Here is a 16,791-nt window from a genome sequence, read left to right as displayed (position 1 = left end):
AAAAGTGACAAGAAAGACATGTTTTACACATGGTCTATGATGTGAGACACTGGCTTTGTTTGGAATGGGAGTGCTCAAAAAGCAAGGAACCCTAGGTTAGGAGGTGATTTTGTGCTTCTGTTTTTCTCATCTGTAAAAGTTGCATAACAGTGCTTGCATACCTAACTCTTCTGGATATTGCGAAGATTAATTTATGTTTGTAATGCACTTTGAAAATAGAAATTGCTAAGTAGCATTAACTTGATCAGGAATTGTTTTTCTGTTGAACAGGATCTTTATCTTTCCTATAACTTGTCTCTGCTGATCTCAGCTTGTACTTAATGTATTTGGAATTAAATCCAATAGGAGAAGCTTAGATTCAGAGACAGAATGACCACGAGAGAGGAGGAGGAGGGTTTTGTAAGATTGCTGCTTGCAGATGCAATCTACAATCTCAGTTTGAGGGCCAGATCAAGGTGAAAGAGCGCTCTGGCCTAATAGATGCATTCATCTAATTTTCTGGTCAATTAAAAATCAGCCCAGACAACGCATGAAGACTGGGGAGATTAAATAGAGTCTACAGAAATATCTCAGGGAACAAAAGAATACAAAGAAACTGAATCTGCTATGCTGGAGCAGTCGGGGCAGTCCTAGTAAGAGCCAGTGCCCATTCTGGGAACTTCTCTGTGCTGAATGAATTGTGGTATTCAAGATCGCTTCTACACTAGCAAACAAAATAGGTCAGGGAACTGTTCTCTGGCCCCAAGGCCAGCTGGAGTGTCATGGCTTTTGACCACAAATTCTCTTCCTCTCCTACCCCAACAAGGTGGCCCATCCAAACTGTGGGTTGGGAATGGCCCCTGCCTATTGCTGAAAAGTGTCCAGGCATTGTTTGAGAGAGAGCTGGTTGCTGTGGGACAAATCTGTGCCAAGGACTGCACTGACAGTAGAGCAGGGGGGTGATGCTGTGCCAGTGACTTGGGCCCATGCCCTGGCCCTCTTTGGTTGCCTAGTGCAGATAGCCCGTATGTTTCTGACTCTCGGCTGCATCCTACTGTTCCTTCAGCCCTTCCTTGAATTCTTGGCTTGAATTCTTGTTTTATTTGATTGTCTCATAACAGCATTGCCAGGATCTGAACTGCCTTCTGGAGTGGGTCAGATCACCCAGCCCATCGCTGGCTGCTTAATGAGCAGAGGGAGATGCGCAGTCCTTCGGCACGGTGGGAAGAGCAGGGCTGTATGCTTGGCTGGATGGTGCGTGAAGAGTGAAAGGGTCAGCGCCCTGCCTCAGCACTCTAGTGCCTGTATGGGCCATGGTGCGGATGCATTCACAGGGCAATTCTCTGAGCTGTTATTTCTCAGTCATAGCCAGATTCTTAGGCTGTAATAACTTTGAAGCAAGGAAGTGGGTCTCAGCTAATAAGAAGCCTTCTGTATGCAGAAGGCAATAGAAGTTTGGTAATGCTATAGCTGTGGAAAGTGGGATGGAAAGTGATTATGAAACCTAAATAACTTATTCTAGAAGAACTAATTTCTTCTAATTTGCAAAGCTAGAGAGTGTCATGTAGATCATTTGTAGGTTTCTGTGTGTAGTTACACATACAAGTGCATTTATTTCACAAAACACTGGGAAAATGGGATGATGATCTGAAATTAGAGGCTGACTCAGATGACTGGAATTTAATTTGTCAGCAAGTGAAATTAGTAGCAATGAATAGAAGACATAAATGACTTTATCAAATTTCCTGCACAGATCTTGTTTTACAGAAGAATGTACAGCACACAGAAACAACTCAAAATTTTATAATAAATGTAAAATGAGAGCAACTTTTAGTATATGGCAGAAGGAAATGAAAAAAAACCAAAACCAAATGCAAACCCTATTGCCTTCTAGAGAAATGCTGATTGTGCCATTCATGTTTAAGCTCTCCCAGTTCCCGTGAAGTATGGGGGGAGGCCTGAGCGTACAACCTTCTTGTCCTTTTAGCAAGAAAAGGTTTTCAGTACTGCAGATTATTAGGTCACATGCATAAATGAGGCACACACTTCACTGACCTGAACTGGGCTCCCTTTTGCCGCAGAAGCCAAAGGCAAGTTTTACATTCCCAAATCAACCTTCAAATACCAACACCTGATGTATGGCAACTTTTGGGTTTCATTAGGAGAAAGCTGTTCTTCTTGATGAAAGAAAAAGGAACTTTTCACTCTTGCAAGGACCCCAGAAAGTTTCTCTTCAGAAAGGAGAAATCACAAGATGAGGCCAAAATATTTAAAAGGCTTTGACAAATTCTCTTTCAGGCTTTGAGGGACTTCTAAATAACTGTGAAATTCATAGACTCTTTCTCCTCTGCCTGTAACAATACAAATTGTTCTGTGTTCATATTGATAATAACAACTGAGAGACAGATGATCCGAAGTCAAGCAGAAATCTCGTCATTTTTAGTTGCTTATAATCTTTAATTGAGATAGAATAAATTTAATGCGACAAATAAGAGCCTGAGAAATTTGTTAAATGTAAACTGAGCTGGAATGAGTATGATGTCTCCTACTGGGACAATTAAAATGCAAAAGCCCATCTAGAAGCTAGGAACAAGGGTTGGGCATGGAAAAATAGAAACCAGCATTCCTTGGCCAGGAAAGCAGATGTGATCATGAAATGATCGTAGACTCAAGAAACATTAATTCTCTGCAAATATATGCCCTCTAATTCACCTGAAAGATTCTTATCTGTTTTCCCTCCTAAATGTGCATATATATCTAGATTACTCATGCAGATTATTTTACTTCCTTTTATGCTTCAAAACCTATATTTTGCTGTTGTAGGGAGGCTTTTCATTTGTGATTTCAAGTCGCTGTAGAGAGTGTCCCAAAGTAGACCTGCCGGCTGTATCCATGTTTCAGGCATGGAGATGGATGTGATCATCATATTGGAGACACAGACCTGAGCTGAGGATAGTCAGCTGCAGACCTCTGTGATGGGGGGCATTTAGTCTATCTCGCTGGATCTCCTAAGTGACACCCTTGCAGCATGGCTGAAGCCTTTCTGTTGGATCAGGTATGGAAGGAAGAAGGGGAAGGTGGCATGAACTTGTGAACTGTGCAGTGCCCTAGCTCCCCAGGGCTTAACAACCCCTCTCCTTGTCTGGCCCCACCTCTAGCACAAGAAGTGTCTCCAGTTCCCTCATACCTGAAATAAACCTAGTTTGCGCTCTGCTTTGGACGTCAGAAAACTGTCACAGCACTCTCCAAACTATCAAGCTGCAACAAGGTCTTTTACCATCTCATACCAACATACTCTTCATGCCAGCCCCTCTGCTACCTTCTCCTTGTCTGTCTCTCTCTCTTCCCTCCGCTTCTTCCTCAGCTGCTCTCTCTTCATTGTCTGCCCAACCCCTTACCAGAACCAGCCACAGCTGCACCTTATCCACATCGGCCAACCCACCGCCCCTGAAGCCAGCCCACAGTTGTACATTATCAATGATAATTAGCCCACCTTCATTCCTCAACAGAAAACCAGCCTGAAATCCAGACTGTGCTCCCTGAAAGGTGATCTTTTGAATCTGTTCCACAGTGTTGGTTCTACCACCCCTCTGAAGCTAAAGGTTGAGAAGGAGGGAAGATGCCAAGCGTATGCCTGGCTTTAACTCTCCTTAAAACTGCTGGCTGAGTGCTCCTTTATCAGATCCTGTAAGATGTTAAAGCTGGTGGTCCAGCAAGTACACAGGAAATCTCTGATGATTACAGAGCCAAGGTTAAGGCACAGAGTGAAATTCTGAGGAGCTCTTTGGGCCTCATGATGTGAGTAAGTAGGGCATTCCAGAGACCCACCCTGCTTCTGTGGCAGGGCAAATGGGTGAGTAAGAAATGGAGCTGGAAAGAGAAAAGGCACATAGGTGCCTTTCATCTTGGTCTGCTTTTTTCTCCTCCTTTTGGACATACCTCAAGGGGATAGGGTCTCTTTCTCCTCAAGAACATGTACACTGTTAATGGACCTTGCTTAGGATAAGCAAAGACAGGAATGGTTTCTTCTGCCCAAAGGCTAAGAGCAGTCTTGTTTTACAAACAACTGTAATAAATGAAATGATGGAAAAATAGGCCTTTGATACAAAAGGCTTAGACCCTCATCCTGCTGTAGCCACTTCCCTATGACAGTATTGTGCATGACACAGTCTGAGCTTCACGTTGTTGCCAACCTTTTCCCTCTATTTTTTTGTTTCTAAAGCCATTTCAAGTGTGCATGTGAAGATTCCAAAAATATTAATACAAGTGACATTAAAAGATGTTTCTCGTGCTCCTGTTTAGACTGTTCTTGGCAGAGGGCTGGGGAGTTTAGCTACAGCTGCCCAGGCTTGCCAAAGCCAGCTGGTCAGCAGGTTCCCCCTCCTCCTCCCTTCACCACCAAGAAGGGAAAAAAAAGTCTGTTGAGCCCTAGATAAACTTTGAAAATCTTACCAGAAAGAGGTGGAGAGGAGTCTAGAAGCCAGATGTGGTGGGGAGAGAGAGGAAGAGATCTGGGCAGTCACGAAATGGTAGAGGGGAAGGGGTTTATCATGGGATGGTAGGAAGGGCTGCAGAGGGGATTAAAAACAGGCAAGTGAACATTACTGGAGGCTGATGATATTACAAGGGAAATAGCTGCTTGCTGCTGGCTGTGTAGGAGGCTTGTCAGACTGGGGAAGTAAAAGCATAGTGCTTACATCAACAGGATTTTTTTTTTTAATGGCATCTGGTCCTGTGTTGCATTTGGGCATGGTAAATTGTGACCTACCTACATGTGACACGTTTGCTGTAGGCAGTGTTGGTTGCTGCAGCTGGCAGGGACAGGAAAGCTTGCAGAGGGGAGCTCTGGAGCACAGGGACCCAGCACTGTCCAAGCTCTGAACGGGTCCAAGCAGGGTACATCAGTGTCAGCACCAGAGGTGTCCCATGGTGATTTAAGCCACGTGAGCTTCACTGTTCCAGCTTGAATTTTGGCTCTTGGGAGCCACTGTACTGAAAAGAAAATGTGTATTTGATTATGAGTGAAAAGGAGTGCTTGAGCCATCTTCATCCATTTCAAAAAAAGGATTTGGTTTGGCCTTTTTGTTGCACAGAAAAGTGAGGCTCAGGGAGGGAGGGAGAGTGAATCCCTGCCTACTCCGGCTCCGCAGTAGCAACCTGACTGCAAACTGGAATTGCAGGTCCCACGCAAATGCCACAGCCTGAGCCTGGGCTTGGCCACATTCAGTGCTGGCCAGCTGCTGAGTTTTTTCCCTGTGTAAAGAGCCCTGTGTGGCTACGAGGCATTTCATTAGTGGGGGAAGAGACATAGGTTGTGCCTTGCTGGCTCAGAGCCAGTGTGGGAGAGCCGAGTAGAGCTGAGCTGGGATTTAATTGTCATCTAGCGAAGGCCCATCTGGGATGAAGCCCAGCTGTGGCTCCTTGGTTCTCTGCTACATCCCCAGTGTGGGCTGGATCAGCTCTTGCACACTACAGTAGACAGCTAGCTGCCAAAGGACAGTAGCCAGAATGAGGTGTGAGGCAAGCAGCGCTCTTCTACAGCCCACCCTAAACCGCAGGAGACTACACTGACTGTGCAAGATGTGGGGCTCAGCCCCATCTCTGGGAAATCCCCAGAGGGGAGTGGGTGAGCCCTAGTCCCTCAGTACCACAAAAGCTAAGCAGAAGCTGCATTCAATCTGTACCGCTCATTAATACCTTTTGCTCCTTATCCCAAGCTGTGGGATTTTCAGGCTGCAAGGAGCAGCCAGTTTTGTAGAGCTTTTACTGTAACATTTCATCAGGCTGTGACCCATAGTTGGGATTGTGCAGATCCTTTTTACCCTCTTACTGTTCTTTGGTGCTTGAGTGCTGTTTTCTCGGTAGTGGTGCTCTGCTCTTTTCTTTGGGTCCCAGCTGGCATTTTCTTGATGTGGACAGAGCACAGTAAGTTCTCCAGGTCTGTTTCAGAACATCGGATGGCCTTAGAGGTTTGAAAGGGCTTATCAGTCAGTGACTTTGCAAGAAAATTTCAGATGCACTGCAGAATTAATGGGTCAGGTAAACAACGAGCGGTTCATTTTTACTGTTGTGGGTCACAGACCCCCTTCTGTTTTGCTGGGCCTGGAGTTTTATTGCATGAAAAGGGATTGGACTGGATAAACCAGCAGTCTTTCCTGAGGACTTAGCCCAGTGCAATAATCACATAGTATTGTAGGCAACAGATAGAACAGGAGCAATTGTATCCTATACCTGAGTTACTGGAACATGCCTGCCTGTTCATGTGAGCCAGGAGAGAAAGATTGTTTTTCCTTTCTGAAGAGGGAAAATTGGAGGGAAGCTGTGCCAGAACCTTTCCAGGTTTAGAGAAGTGGAGGAAACACCTGCTACGCCATCAGCATTCTTGTTAACAGTGACTGCATGAGTGACAGAATCTGTCCCTTCCGGAGATGATTCAGACTCAGAAGACTCTTGGTAGTGATGACACGAACGCCTGGTAGCTCCTGAAAGCAGAACTAATGAGCAGTGCCACTCACTTAGCGTATGGTTTGACAACAGATGCACATGTTGGTAATTAAGTATTTGGCTGCATTACATTATTTTATTTTTGGATTTCTCAAACACACACCCATTGCAATCTCTAGGCACATTTGCATGATTTAGAAGCATTAAACTCGTATCATAACAAAGGTAGAAAAAGCAGCACAGGGAAACTAAACCCCACTTTTCTGAAGGGCTCAGTAGCACATAGGCCTTCCCATGCACCCCAAACCTAGGAAACATAGGCTTTGTATGGCAAAAATATACATAAAGAATAATTCCAGGGACAACTCCCATGTTGAGCAGAGCTGTGCCTGTGGTTTCAGACCAAACCAGTACACAAGTCTTGGACTAGAGTTTTCTTCTGCTGTAGGATCACATCTATCATTGTTTGTGACCCAGCAAAGGCTTGGAAGAGCTTTGAACTTCATGAACTTCACAAATACCTGAATGCAATTATACTTTGCAGTGCTAGAGAGCAGCTTCAAATACTTCATCTTAGAGGAGATCTTCTGGAATGTTTATTCTGTCCTTGCATGCCAACATTTAATGCATGTCAACATGTTAATGCTAACCTCAGCGACAAGCCTCAAAATATGTACATAATGGTACTTGCTGAAGCATCTTGCTCCCAATTTTTATACCTTTTCTAACTCAGTCCAGATACTTATTAAAACTCTCCCTTGGAGCCCATGCAGCTTTGCTCTATATATCAGATGTTCTAGAGGAACAGTTGCCCTAGAAATGAGGGAATTCCTTCTCAGCCCGTTCTACCCAGGTTTCAGTGGTGGATTGTTAAGGAAGAATTAGGGTGCATCATAAGGACATGATGCAGAAGCGTATGGTGACTGGGGAGGTGACCTGGTCCAGAAATAGTGCATGACCTTATGGTTTTACCTGGGAATTATCTTACAGGATAATAGTTTCCTTTTGCATGAAAGTTAGGAGCTGGGCCAACTATGTTGAGCTTGAGTTCATGTTGAGATTTTGAAAGCAGTAGAACTAGCGAGAAGACCTGTCCTATATCCTGATGTTACTAATGGTACACAGCAGAGGTCCAAGATGTACTGGAATATCCCTGTAAAACCACCTGTGAAGTTGCTAAATATTTTGAATGTCTGGAGTCTTGTCTAGAAATTCTCAGCCTTGTTTTACAATTCAAAGAAACTCCAAGAATTTGTCACCACTGCCTTCCAAAAGTATAATTGTTCACAGACTGTGCCATCTTTCCATGAAAAGATAAAGCAAAACCTCCTTGCTTCAGTCTCTCTATTTGTAAGCATGGTTCTAGAGCTATAATTGCAAGATGCTGGTGCAAAGATGCTGTTTTACTGGCTGAGAGCTGTCTCTGTGTATCTTTCTGTGTTCCTTTTCAGTGGCTGGGAGGTCTGCCTGGTGTACACCTGAAAATGACTACAGCTTAGATGGAAGTAGAGGTTAGCTATGCTTAATGAAAAAAGAATTTAAGTCAGTGCTGACACTGAGAAGAACATTTAGAATCTCAAAGGAGAAAGACAGAAATGAGAATGCTAAGAAGAAAGATGTGACCCAGCAGCTCCACCTACACATTGTAACCCTGTAGGGCAATCTCAGGTTTCTGCTACGTACCGGCATACGAAACAGATTACATCCTAACCTAGTCTACAAGCATGAGAGTATTGGAAATCTGTTGCAGGTGTTTGATGGTAAACAGTGTTTATAGCTGCCAGGATGGAAACATTTATGTGTGTGAGTGAGTGCAAGTGGAGGGCAGGCCTCAAACTTTCACCCCATTACCTTCACATTTCGGTTTTGCTTTGCTGAGTACTAGATTCCCTGTGATTTCAGCCTGCCAGTGAACTTAAAGCACTGACGATTTTACTTGACTATGTCCTGTGTTAAAATTTGAAATGCTAGGATCACCTGAGAAGTAGTGGGCTAATTTATCACAGGAATAAAAATATACAAAGGAGACTGAATGGAAGAGGATGAGTTCTGACAGGCATGCTTTTACTTTTTCAAGCAAGTATTTTTTGCTTGGGTGGGTGGTACATTAGTTATATATACAGCTCATGCTTTTAGCTACAGCAAAATGTGAGAAGACATAATAATAGCTCTTCACGTTAAGGCTTCCTCTTTTTTTTTTCTTTTTTTTTCTTTTTTTTCTTTTTTTTTCTTTTTTTTCTTTCTTTTTATTTTTTTTCTTTTTCAGTTCAGTTAGTTTGAGACTTCAGATTATTCTCTTTCTGAGAACTGGGGGAAGTATTTTTAATACCTCTCAGTGTGAGTGGTGACTGGGCTGCCCTTAGCCTAGGATGAAAACAGCAGTAAATTTACTAGGGAGTTGAGGGAGAAGGTTGGACTTCTAGTGCAAGGCTCCTGATCACTGCCGCACAGTGGTTCCCCGTCAGTCAGGAAGATAAAGAAAACAAACATATCCATCCATAATACTAGGCAAATTCACCTTTGGTGACTTAATGTGTATGAAGGGCTAAATATGCCCTAGTGGCATCTTTTTTCATGGGGGGGGGGGGGGGGGGGAGTGGAAATAGTATTACTGTAGCCAAGAGGGGAGTGTGTTCACTACACTTTTGCTCCACACACAGTGGTTGACAATTGCTCACAATGAAACTGTAGCACGAGCAGGACTCATAAACCTGTTGGTCTCCTCCACGCCAGCTGTGTGGCACGCTGCGGGGGGCAGGGAGCGGACAAGAGGTGTTTACCACAGCCCCAACACACCCACTGCCAGGGCTTTTTGTGGGTGGGGTGGATGCTGAGGAAGGGGAGGTTAACGAGCTCCTTGAAGCAATGGTGCAGCAAACCACTAAGGGAACGTCCTGCCTCCTTAGGGTAAAACGATCCCCCTTACTTTCCCTTTTGGAAAATGCAGTTCTTAACTCCCACTTGTGCCAGTCTAGAGTAAAAAATACAAGAACATAAATAGCTAGTTCAGCTCTGTCTTGATAATGGTCAACCAGATGCCTAGGCAAGGGTGTACAGGGCAAATGCAGGCTATTTCCTTATACATTTCCTTCCTAAACCAGAGAGGACTATGTCTAGCACCCAAATGGATGTCTGTCGTGTGAATTTGTGGAACTGCATCTTGAGACCATGTACTCTTTACAATATCCTTCAGCAAGGAGCTCTGCCATTTAACTACCAGTTCTGTTGAGAAGCACCTCTCCTCAGTTTGGCTCTGTCTCCTGATCTCTGTCTTGTGTCCCTCATTCTCAGTGACCATTTCTTATTCACCTTTTCTATGTCACTTTTTGGAAGAATCATAGCCCTTAACTTTCTATTCCAGGAAATGGAACATCTGAACACCCATTTTATGTACATCTTTGCATGTTCAATGGAGACTGTGGCATGGGGCTGCAGAGGGTCTTTCCAGCAGGGATCTCTTCAGTATATTCTTAAGGTAGTTCCTTCCTTGACTGCAGAGCAGCCGTATAGGCACTTGTCTTCCTCATCTCCAGACAGGTTGGCTGTGTCTGACTTCAGGGAGCAGTGAAGAAGTCGTCCTGCTTTGCCTAATGCATGTGAAAGAGGTGCAAGGATGAGGGACCCCAGAGTGGGAACTATGCATTGCGCTCAGCTCAGAAGGCTCAACAGGTCTGTAAAATCATCCCATTAATAAAAATACGCTTTTTCTAAATTTTGGGAAGGCACAAGCAGTTAAAACCCCTGTAATAGTTTAACCCCAACAGAACATAACATAAAAAACCTTCAAGTTGAGTGAGGTAGAACTGATTAGAGCTCAGGACTGGTGTCTGCAAAGCTTCATTCATGCAGAGTCCTGTGTCCTGTGAGCTGCCTCTGGAGCCCCACAGGGGGCCGGGCAGGTGGAGGAGCAGAGGGTGCAAGCAGGCATTTCCACAGTGCACAGGCTGAGAGCATTTGAAAATCAGAATGGCCAACATGCCTTTTTTTCCCTTTAAATTCAGCGGATGCTTTAAAAAGCAGACACTTCTTTAATTTGTAGTTGTTAATTCATTTATAAACTACATGTGCTTCATGAGTGATTATGCTAATGTCCTTAAGACTATTTAAACCCTTGCACTGATTAGCCTAACCATTCATTTTAACTACATTGTACAAATAAGATGTTATCTTAAAAATGTGTCTGACAAAACTCCATAATCACAAATATGATACTTTATTGAATGCAACTATTGGCTTTACTGAGTTGAGCCACTTACACTTTAATTTTTAACATTCTGTTTTGCGCTGTGTTCATGTATACTATAAGGTGGGACTAAGCTGGTAGAACGCATTTAATGGAAAAAATAATCAGTTAAATTTATATTTCATCCTGTCTCCAGGCAAAAGAATTTATGGGGTAACACTCAGCTCATGCATGCAGGGAGCAAGTGGGCTGTAACCCCTCCGAGGCAGGTGGGATGCACCGGCTCTCTGCTGTGAATTAGCACCACGTGGCCCTGGCCCTAGTTTCTACTCTGAGGTCTGCCAGGTGCTATGGTGCTGCAGGCAAATCACTTAGCCCAGCGGGTCTGGTTTTCCCCGTTGGTAGGGGGTAATGATGCTTAGCTACCTTTGACGTTTACTGATGAGAAGTGCTTATCTGAGTCATAGGTGTTGTTATTAAAGCTATCTGGACTGATGATTTCTTTGGGCAGCTTCATGGTTAAGGTGGCCGGGGCCATTCTGGGCAGGTTCCCCTGGGGCTGCCATGGTGTTGGTGTCATTGGCTAGTGTCATTTCTTGGTGAAATGATCCAGGGACTATAAAGAGAAATGAGATCTGTGCTCTTTCTCTACCGCTCTGAAAGAGCAATGGTGTTTTGAGTGATCAATCTGATATAGAAAACTGGTTCCCAGCTTGCAGAAGGTCTTCTTCCAGCAGAGTTCCAGGACATAACTCTTCTGGAGGGACATAACTCCTGCCTTTTGATTTGGAGAAGGAGCAAACACGTTCTGCCATCTCTGAGGCAAAACGACAGAGTTCTTTGACATTTTCGTTGGTACGTTTTTAAAAATCTGTCTTAAAATGAATTTAAATTAAGAAGGTTTTGGTTGTGTGCTGCTACATGACCCCAGCATGCCATGAAGTCAGGATGGCCATTCTTTTGGTAGGGGGATTCAGTCTCCGCTTGGCCCACCAACATCTCAGCTGCATCGCTTATGGGACAAGGCCGAGCATCCCCCCAGCCCCGGAGGAAGCTGAGAGGATGGGTGGTAATGAGGACGGGCATTTGGGTACTTTTAAGCCCTTCCGCTATGGCCATTTGTTTGGGCTGGTTCTTCCTCTGTGTGCTGGGCACTCTCGGCAGCAGACATCAGAAACAGTTAACTGAGCTCTGGACTTTGTATGAAATAGCTTCCAAGGTCAGAGTAAAACACAACACACTTATCTCAACTCATCTGAAAATTACCCTCATCAACAGCATTGTTTATGTCTGATAGATAGCCTGAGCGCCAATTACGGGTGTCATTTCCTGAGGTGCCATCCGGGGTAGGTGTGCAGGGTGGAGATAGGGAGGGAGGGAAGGGGCTCTGCCACCGACTGGGGCTGTGGCGGCAGCTCCCCAAGAAGCTGAGTGAGGGCTGGCTGCCCTGCCCTGCTAGGGTCCCATGCCCCATGCCAGCTCACCTTGGCATCCTCTGTCCTCCTCTCTGCAGCAATCTCAGAATAATATTGTAATATTTTTTTTTTTTTTTGAGATCTGGTGCTGATGGTGCTGTGTGGAACAAAACCACCAAGGCGTTTCCTGCCCCAAGATGGCCACTCTCCGTGGCACAGCCACTCAGGCGGTGTACAGAGAGGTTGTCTTGTCTTGTGGTCCTTGTTTCCCTTTGCTGTCAGAGTTGCGTTCACAGAATCAAATAGCGTTCATCCTGCCTTCCCATCCTCTTCAGGGGTAAGCTGTGTATTGGGGAGACTGACAGAAGATACAAAAGAGAAAGAAATGTGGGAAGACAGTGGCTGACCTGATCATGGACGGTGGGACCAAGAAACATAGACACACAGACACACAGACACACAGACACAGAGAGACACAGACAGACACACACACACACATGGCAATGACATTTTGACATTTACATCTTTTTCTGTGCCTGATAGTAATTTGTTTCTGGAAGTGTCTTTGTACCCTGTGCCCTGCTTGGGTACACATGCAGGAAATGGATCCAAATCTTGTCCTAAAAATTCACAACTAGCATTGACTATTTTAAGAACTCTGATGAGCAAAAGAGAGCAAATTTATCCCAGGATCCATCAGTGGCACAAAACTATAAGCTCTGCATGGTAGCATCAGATAGTACAAGTGGAAAAAAAACATCTTCTGAGATAGAAATCTGTATACCTAACACTATAAAACTACTTTCAGAAATGTGCTGTGGAAGGAACACATGGAAGAAGCTACGCTACTTTGCTAAAATGTGATATTTAAAGACTAGTTTGCCCAAAGGGGCAACTGCTTATACACATGCAGCCCCGTCAAGCAGAACCCCTGCACCCACCCGTTGGGAATACTGACACCTGTGCACGCGGGTGCTGACTTTTGCATACACAGAAGCTGCTTTTGGGGTGCATGAGTGCAAGCACTCCTCCCTGAACATCTGCAGGTGCGGCTGCATGCAAAGAGACAAAGGGAAGTTGAAAGGAGGCAATAGTATGTGTCCTTCATGGTAAAAAGTCATGAGTCACACTTCAGAATACTGTAAGATTCCGTGTTTTCAGGCTTTTCTCTGTAACCAGGAAGGCCAGAGTCTTAAGGACAGCAAGTATTAACCTCCAGGAAAGAGCACTCTGAGCCCAGCAAAGTGCAGGAGCTGACAACCCTGAAACTTAACTCCTGAATGTCTCAAAACGGCTGCAACTGAACTGCCAACAGCACGGATTCAGTGTCACACTCTCTGTCACCGTTTAAGTGTAAACCAGGTGACCCTCTTGCCGTCCTTGTACAAAAGGAGAGTGAAACAAAGAGCTGCATAGCTTGTGGTGATGCGTCTCCTACAAGAATGGCAGCAGCAACACCAGGATGTCATAGCAGCACAGCTTCCTTCATATGCATGTGTGCAAAACACAGGCTAAAAATGTGTGTGTGCAAGTTCTGCTTTGAGATAAGGCATGTCAAGGTCAAGATAGATGCATAAGGGTTAAACAACTATCACTGCAAAATGAGTAACAGTTGCGTTTTAGTATTTATGTATTTAGTGGTATAAAAGAGTGGTTTTTTTCTTAAGCAGAGAGATGTACAGGAGGTATATTGAATCTTAGGATGGATTATAAAGCAAACTGAAACCAACTAAACCATGAGCACAAAACCATGCTGCTTTTTCTTCCATGCTACTAATTAGAGGAGTTTAAAATCTTACTTACTTGGGGGGGGGGGGGGGGCGGGGGGGGGAGCAAGATTTACACTTGTATGGATTTCTCTGAAAAATTTGCATGTTCCTGAGAGCCACACAGTACTAAAGGGAAACTTACTACTGAAAAGCAAATAGAGACATCTGAAAAAGAAAGATGAGTAAGAAGAGGACGTAGTCTATGATTTAATTGGAATCAATGGCAATTCTGCCCTTTGCCTTTGGTGGTAGCAGAATTGAAGCTGCAACACCAGCTGTAGTTTGTTTTAGATTGCTGCCTGTCTGAGTTTAGATTTCAGATATCTCCACAGGATTCTTTTTCTTTTAACCATCTACAATTTATGGCAGCAATATATATTCTAAATGTTTTCATCTACCAGAGAATCAGATGAGCCTGTAATGTCTGTGGGTGAGACAAACCCTTTCTCTTTTTTCCTGAGAGGGAGGTCTGCAAAGTGTGAATCTAAAGGGGGTGGGTATTGCACCACAGGAGGATGTGCCTCGGGACTAGCCCTCCAAAGCTGTGTGAATGCAAAGGTAGGTGTTTGAGCAAATTGTACTACTCGGCACTTCTCAGGTAGAGATATGGGGAGCAGAAGCCAGCCAAGTGGTCTGGAGATGGAGGATGGAGCAGCCTGCAGGGTGAAAGTCTCAGCAGGTCGTTGGCTGAGGACTGAGCTCTAGTGGTGAGGAAACAGTGGGAAAGATGGGGTGGAAGAGCCTGATGTTGCCAAATAAATCCTTAATCTCTTGGAAAGTGCTGCGTTGTTGTGAAACAGAGCACAGGGGGAAATATCCTTATGTAGGGAAGAAGGAAAAAATAAGGCCTGAAGTCAGAGAAAGAGGCTTGCAGAAGGCAACAGGGAAATGGTATCCATCTTAGATGTAACAGTGTGTGCAACTAACACTTGTATTTGAGTAGCAATACTCCTCTTGCTGGTAAATGTATGGGATTATCTTTGGATGATGAATTAAAAAGAGTCATCACTTACTCTTTGAGAACAAACAAAGCAGTTGCTGAGAAGTCAGAATCTTCTGCAGCCCCTACCCGCTTAATAATACTGGTTGATGGGAAGGGACAGGCAGAGATCTCTGCAGGACATTTAGACAATCAGACAGACAGGGAGAAATTAGTGGTGAACACTTGAGATACCATGTGACCTGAAAAATAGATAACTTTGATGTTGGAGGGAGAAGAAAAGTTCCAGAAAACAAAATCCAGGAAAAAGGTCATGACTATTGGGTAAGGGGAAATGTCTAAGTGGCCAGGGCACAAAAAAGCCAGCATCCTTGTGGAGACATATATGGGAACTATAAGCATGTGTTGAGCTTTGTAACGGCCTAGCCAGGAATCACTAAAAAAAGCACTGAAAAAAAGAAGTGAGGTGCATCTTAGAGAAAAAGCTGTGGTTTGCAGAATTTCAAAAAAGTTTCCTTGAGTGCTCCTGCTGTGGCTCATTTTGCCTGACGGGTTTACTGAGGCAGAACGTCATGGCTGTGTTTTCTCCCTATCCCTTTTTATCTGGTCAGGGAAGACAAAAACCGGACATGAAATAGGCACTCAGCTGTGCTCCAGTCCTCTCAATGGCTAGGGTCAAGCCATTCATCAAGCCTTCATATTTCAAAGGAATAATGAAAATCCTCACGCTCTTCCACTTGTAAACTGTCTCCCACTGATGTGCGTTACTGAAGGTGTGCAGGGCAGGCACTATCTGACATTGTAATAGAGAGCAACTGATAAGTAATTGTCTCTGCTAGAGAAACCAGAGCTGGAGAGGTAATATAACCTCCTATAAGCCAGGACAAATGATGACCGAGAGGTTTCTATCCCAATAAATTGTACAACACATGCTCTGCTGTCCTTGGGTCTGATTCTGCATTTCTTGAATATTCTAATGTGCAAATAATGTTGAGAGGAGCTTTGGGCATGGGGGGAATGTAGTGACGTGTAAAAAAGGTGTTAGTAAATTACTGCCTGAAGCACAAAGGCCACCTGGACTTGTGTCTGCAAAGGTTGCAGTGGCAGTAACCAAATGAGGTTTTGTTGAGTTGCTCCGAGTAGGAAAGATGTTTTTGCTTTGCTAAAAGAAACCAGAATTTGTGGAGCTGAATGTTAATGAGAACATTCAAAACTAAAATAAGAGTATCCTATCTCTGTCAGTTGATTTAATAATATCATACTGAAGTTAAAAAAACCCTCAAAGCCCCACAGAAACCAAAGTAAAAGACATTGTATCAATTTTTAATTTGTTAACATTATTTGAGTGTTAGGTGCTTTCTGCATCTCTCTGAGCCACAAATAAATAGATGTGCTCCATGCCCCAGTTATCTGTACTGGGTTTTCCTTCCTCATTTCAGCTTGATTGCATTGTGTTGAAAATGCTTTGGGTGAATGCATGCATTCAGATGCTCCTACAAAAAACTCTGAAGAACGGGAACAATTAGAAGTATGGAGGACCAAGCTATTTACATTATCTGTTGTTCAGCTTAAAAATTCAGTTTCTCTTCAACAGGTTTTCTCTGAGTCATTTCAAGAAGGACAATTTTTGGAGGAAAGTCGTGCGGGAGGGGAAAGGGTTCAGAGGCAAGACAGATCTCCACAAAGTGAAATTTATCTATTCACTGTGAACCCAGAGCCTGACAGTCAATTATGACATATGTATCAGCCCAAAGGTAAACACAAAGGAGTTTATTAATGTGGGTGGCATGATTGACATGAAATAGTAATAGTACTTAGCATTTAGAAAGTATTATTATCCTGATTAAATTAAGCAATTTTAATATAATGGTTCAAACAGACAACATCCTTCTTAAAGGTAGGAAACTGAGTCTTATTAAGGCTTAATGACACACACAGGGTCACACTGCAAGTTTGGGGGATAAGCAGCTGAATTAGAAGACTTGACTTCCATTATAATGCTCTACATTAGATGACAATCGACCACAGAAAGAAAGAATGGAAATAAAAAAAGACAGATGG

The 16,791-nt window shown here is 43.9% G+C and overlaps 1 protein-coding gene across 1 annotated transcript in view; it reads left to right on the top strand.

The window, feature by feature from the left end:
• LOC308064460 (uncharacterized protein) overlaps positions 1 to 16,791 on the top strand; it is a 122,810-nt gene that overhangs the window by 79,984 nt on the left and 26,035 nt on the right. Inside the window, exon 6 of the mRNA XM_080388999.1 lies at positions 1 to 16,791. This exon is cut by the window's left edge and continues 39,881 nt beyond it; it is cut by the window's right edge and continues 26,035 nt beyond it. The gene's annotated coding sequence lies outside the window, so the exon portion shown is untranslated.

The sequence above is a fragment of the Falco punctatus genome (assembly GCF_963210335.1).
Source record: "Falco punctatus genome assembly, chromosome: 5".
Taxonomy (NCBI): Eukaryota; Metazoa; Chordata; class Aves; order Falconiformes; family Falconidae; genus Falco; species Falco punctatus.
This window is presented reverse-complemented; position numbering and strand designations above follow the sequence as displayed.